Raw genomic sequence first — 6110 nt, forward strand, 5'->3', positions numbered from 1 at the left:
TCCAGTATTATATATTATATATGACTATATTATGTTCACTGAGCATTTTGGACACTTCTTAAGTGCATCTATGTAGGTATACAGTATTTTGATTTAAAAAAAAAAAACATACTACAGAGCTTAAAATAAAAAAGCTCTGTAGTATGTTAATATTTTGGAATATATATATATATAATAGTGTGATACATGATCAGATTGTACCTTAGAGCTGCACAGGGCATAGAAAACCCACCACAGCTCCCCTCTATGTCTCTGTGTCACATCTGTGAACCCATTTTTTTTGCAGCCTCTGAAATGAAATGTGACTTACGACTTAAAAAGTAGAGGCTTAGGGGTAAAAACTTACTTATGACACCACGTTCTAGCTAACCTAAACTGTGTTAAGAGGGATTAACCTTATTCATGTTACTGTGTTTGGCTGAACAATAGTGTTGGGTGTGTTAATTGTTAATCTGTTGCATTTCAGTGACTCAGTGACAGTCTTTGTGTTGAGCATGTAGTGCTTAGTGAAGGCAAAACTTAATTATAATAATATACCAAGCAAGTCATTTGACTCATAATGACATAATTTAAAACAATTTAAAACAAGGAGTACCATGCATAGGTTAATTCTGTCGTACAGTCGCTTTTAAATGTTACTAATATATTTGTTACTATATACTGTATGTACTGTGTGACGATATCAAAGAGTGACTGTCATAAACAATAAGTCCACTGCAGCCTTACAGTGCATTTTAAAAGAAGTTACAAGAGTTTCAAGTACCTACAGCTTTTATGAATAAGCTCAGTGACTCGCTGTCCCTGTGTAGCTCGCCTGCAGGCCACAGAATGACAGCCAGGATTCAGAGGTCTCTGTTTGTCAGGCCTGACTCTGGCTTCCCCACTCACCTCATAGTAATTGCGTTATGGCCTCAAACCTGCCTGGCTGATAGGATGAGTGTGTTTCACTGAGTGCACCAAAGCACAATGCTGTCAGTCTCACAGCAAAGAGATGTATGACCTGCACTTGTGAGCATGTTTTGGATGATTCTGCATCTGCCTGTAGCTTTTGTGGTTTATTGTGTATACTGTTTCATTTGTGTACAAAATATAAATCATACTGATACCTGACTGCAGGAGCCTTTACAACAGTAAGGCAGAGAATTTGTTTCCGCTAAAGAAAACCTGACAATCTTGGTGACATACCTGGACTAGGACAATAAAATCGTACACTTATGTGCTAATTAATTAGTGTCTGCTACCCCTTCTACAGTCACAGAACCTTACCTCACACATGTCTACTGTAGAGAGGAGGAGAAAGCCCTATCATCTTTAAAACGCAAGATACAGGCCTTTGTATGTATGGATTTGACCTTAAAGGTGCACATACAGTAAAACCAAAGTGAGCTCATGGTAGATAGATGGTGCTTTTCACTGCGTTCCCAGTGTTAAATTGTGGAAAAGCAGATATTTTCTTACTGTGGATATTGTCCTGCAGTAAATAGAGTGTAGGTATTTGTGTGTCTGCCAGCATTTCCCAGATAGAGCAATACTATCAGGCAGCTGTCTGTGTTGTTGTTTATGAGTGACACTTGGAAAGTGTTTTTTTTTTTTTTTTTTTTTTTCTGTGGAAAGCTTTGAGAGGCTGATTTCCCTGTGGTGTCACAGAGGCCATTTGATGTTATGACTTTCTCCCCACCCCACCTCATCCATTCAATACAAACACACACACATACACATACACACAGCACTCCAGCTAAACCTCGTTATTAATGCACCTGCTCACAACCAATTACAGATAGATACCAATAATTAATTATTTTCCTTCTTCACAAAATGACTACTGGCCGTGAATATGAAAAGACCTGTGATGATGACTTCCCAGTAGTTAATGGTTTGATATCCAATTAGCATATTCCACTTATGTAGTATAGGTAAATGTCAGCGTGAACAGAAGTACTAAAGGTTACTGTAAATGTTACCTTCAGTCCCAGTTTAAAAATGGTATGTTGGTGTTCATATTCATGTGCTTCGTAGTATATGTAACACGTATTCTTCAGGTAGTAATGGTCATGGGAGAAATGTCTTTTTTCAAATTCACACATACAGTAGAGTCAGGGATCAGGGAATTCGATTTGGGTAAGGGCATTACATGTTCAGATGTAAATGTCATTTAAATAGGCATGGCAAGAAGAGACAATTCATTTACAAAGAAAAATCCATCCTGAACAATATTCACAGATTGTGTTGCCCAGTCCTCCATGAGGTTAAAGCTTTTTTATATTTCCAATGGGGAAAATTACTACTTGTATTTGATCATTAGTCATAATAGGGCTACGGTTTTCAACAAATAATATTTCCCTGGTGGAAACCAAAACAGAGTTAAAAGAGGAGAGAATAGTGGACCAAGGTTCACCAGGAAAAAGACAATAAAACTCCATACAACTTCTAATGTTGTCCTACTGGATGTTTCAATAGGCAACTGTTTGCTAACTTGTTAGCCATAATGCCAATATTGTGTTTTAAGCTTGTAACATTGCCCCAAATCAATTACTGCAGCTTTAATGTTGGCGTTGCTGTGAGCAGCTCCCACCAGCAAATGATGCAGAGTAAATTTGAACACTTTGAGCATGACAAGCAAAATTCATTTAATTCCAGTGTATTCCTAATTCAGAGGTAAAAATACTAGAGACATCTCAAAATGTGGATATATATATATATATATATATATATATAATATATATATTTTACAGTTGATTCGTTCAAATTATAAATTGTCCACACATACTGAGCACGTCAATCTCGCAGAGGGTTTAGTGAGATAAATGTGACACTTTAGGTTAAGGTACAGATCTTTCAATGTAAATGTCAGTTTTAATGCTATAGAGTGTGAATGTATAAAAACTGAAATAGAGATAGAACTGTCTTCACCACAGACTGTGCATGCTATTGACTGAACACTGTCAGGAACTCTTCTCACATTCATACAAGTAATCAATCATGCCAAACAAGACAATGAGGTGGTCTTTGTAAAATGACAAGCCTTCACTTCTTCTTTTGATTACTATACCCCTGCTGCTGGTTAAGCTACCCTCTCCTCTCCACCAAGACTACACAAACCTATTACTTGTTGTGCTGATTAATTTCTCTGCTTGCACCCTAACCTCCCCCTGTTCTACCTTCTTGACAATGGCATCTCTTACCTTTAACATTATGTGTTCCCCTATCTCACTGAAATGTCTAGGTGTCTTCGGGTGGGGGGGCTTTATTGGTTCTCATGCTGAAACTCTTACCACTGCTCGGATTGCAGGACACCCTCATGAGCAGAACCCATTTCTCCAAACAAAAGTACAACTATTTGTTAGAATACACAAGTGTCACTGACAAATATTGCAGCTGTGCTCAGGGGGAGCGCTGCTGGTGAATGACAAGGACACCATCCACAGGTGTGGCAGAGGAAGGCTGTAGGGAATAGGGGTTAACAGTTTGAGTAGGATCATAATTGTTTATTGTGAGCAAATCTGATGTGTGAGGAGCAAATTTGTCCTACTGGGCAGCGCTGCCAGGTGCATTCATGACAAATCCGCTCAGCAGTAGTAAGATAAATTAAAAAAGTATTTGGTTATCCGAATGGAAAATCCAGCTTATCCTGGCGATGTGAGATAGTGCAGATTCCCTACTGGGTTGTAACTGTTAGCATTGTAATTGATTTGTGTTACTTTCAGCTTGCCATTATATGACTTGGTATTTGACAAAATTACCATAGTTTTAAGTAGGATGTTTATACTGACCCATTAAGGAATATTAATCTTACTCTTCCATGGCTGAATTAACCTGTTAGGGTAAAAGATTGCCAGGCCCCAGCTGATTTAAATATTAGGAATATGCATCATGTGAGCCAGCCCTGTCTCATAGAAATTATGTTTATAGAGAGCAAAACTGTTAACCCAATTTCATTGTGATGGCAAACTTAACTGTTGCCTGGATTATGTTTAGGGTGAATGAAATATTGTATTTATGAGCCACACTGGGGATACATGATGGTGGTCATAGGGTGTACAAATCACAGGTCTCTGACAGCACAGACTGGGACTCCAACCAGTCTCGCGTCTGTGTTTGGGTTTAAGTAATAAAAGATTCATTCAGATTAAGGTTAGGAGAGACTGGGGTTTCAGTGAAATATTAATAAGCACATTGTTTCTCTAGTCACTATGGACTTTTTCCATATTAAACCAGACCAAGATTTATCCCTCACCTTAACTAAGTGCTGCCAGTGTCTAAACATAACCTAACTATGTAAAAGTTAAATAGTGCTGCAGTCACTATGAGCGGATATTATATTGCAAGACTGGATATTTTGATGGAAAACTAATTAAATACATTGTCAGAGACCATTTTACTAATGCATTAGAAAACAATATTTTTTTCAATTTTTCAGATATAATAATCAACAACATTTCCTCCAAGTGTTAAAAGAGGACGTAATCCAATTGGCATTAAGTGTCATTCCATATTTACTGTTGCACATTCATTGTATAGGAGAGAAATCAGAATGCACAAAAACTAGATTTTCATACAGAGCCTCTCAACAAGAGGGCCAAAACATTAACTAATCAGAGACCATCTTGCGATGAAATCACAGCAACCGTGACACACACGTAAACATGTTGATGTTCCGACCAAGACAAGACCTGCTCAGTAGCTATTACAATGTTATCACTTGAGCGCTCAGTACTCATGGGTTGGATCACAGTCATCTTTGAACTCATTTGCCTTCATTTTGATGTCACCTACAGTATACACCCGTAAAGTTCTGTGACTGTATCTTGCATGGTTGTGACAAAATCTGTCCACTGACATATAAACACCTACCAACGTACTCAAAACCGCCTCTGTGGTAGTTCCTGCTACAGTAGGTGTGTCCTGGACCACATTTTACTACGATGACACATAAGCACACACATACATACACACTCACAAGGTGGAAACAATAGCAACCCTGTTGTCATGGCTAGTAATAATGTAGGAGATGCCTTTGTTGATTGGACTTTTGTGGTGCAAATTCACAACAAACTTCAACAAATTTGCAATTAATCAAACTACCAAAGCTAAGCAGTGGATTTGGGGATTTCAGGGCCCCTGGGGCTCTGGAGCCACAGGATAGTTGTCAGCTTTGCCCTTCTAATTACTTGTACACATTTGCTCCTTTCTGCTACAAAGGCTTCATTGTCCTTTGAAAGAGCAAGGAAGAAAACACAATGCAGCCTTTTTTAGGGCCGTCCCTAGCATCTTTGCTGTTGAGTGGTCAAGATGAACAGAATTGGCAGTTCTCAAGCACATACACAAGAAGTTGCAGTGGGAATTACGTTTTAATATAGTCTTCAGGGTTGTAATGTGATGAAGATGTATTAGTCATATAAGTCATCATACCAATATGATCCATGTGGACTGTAGAGATCATATTGTGGAACATAATAATGAAGATTAAAGGCCATGTCAGTTGAAAGTTAATCATCAGGGTATTGTCTCATTAGTGTTGTTGTTTACTGTCTCTGGGGTGGATTTTGGATTAGTGCAGCCATGTTGCTGTGAATGTCAGCGACAATATGTGGAGACATAAAAGCTTACTCTCAAAAGAGGCAAATTTAAATGGTATCCGCTCTATATCTGTGTACATCTGCTTATCTGTATCATTGCTAGTATACACTTATTATTCTGAATTGTACCAAAATCAGGTGTCAACAATAAAGAATGAAATATTCTCTTGTATATTTGCTTAGTGACATTCTGTAAAGGAACATAGTGTGCCATGTGTCTAAGCAGCTTGTTCAGGCCGTAGGCTCATATGGGATGAAGAGGGATGAAGAGTTAGAGAAGCATACAAGGACACATTTAGATTTACTCGAATGGTCACAGTCGAAAGGCCACCATTGCCTTAAGTGTGTTTTGAGTGTACAGTATCTGTATGTCTGTATGTGCAAATGTGTGTGTGTCCCTCATACATTTACTGTGTAAATACATGAGTCACTTTTGTGAGAGGCAAAGCTAGAGATAAGAGCATTTGGCAGTGTTGTTTCTCCATCCATGGAAAAGCATATGGGCAACGGCAAGTACTCTTGATACTGACATAT

This window comes from Trachinotus anak, unplaced genomic scaffold (assembly GCF_046630095.1).
Source record: "Trachinotus anak isolate AG129_WGS33_773 ecotype Australia unplaced genomic scaffold, CSIRO_AGI_Tana_v1 ptg000001l, whole genome shotgun sequence".
Classification (NCBI taxonomy): Eukaryota; Metazoa; Chordata; class Actinopteri; order Carangiformes; family Carangidae; genus Trachinotus; species Trachinotus anak.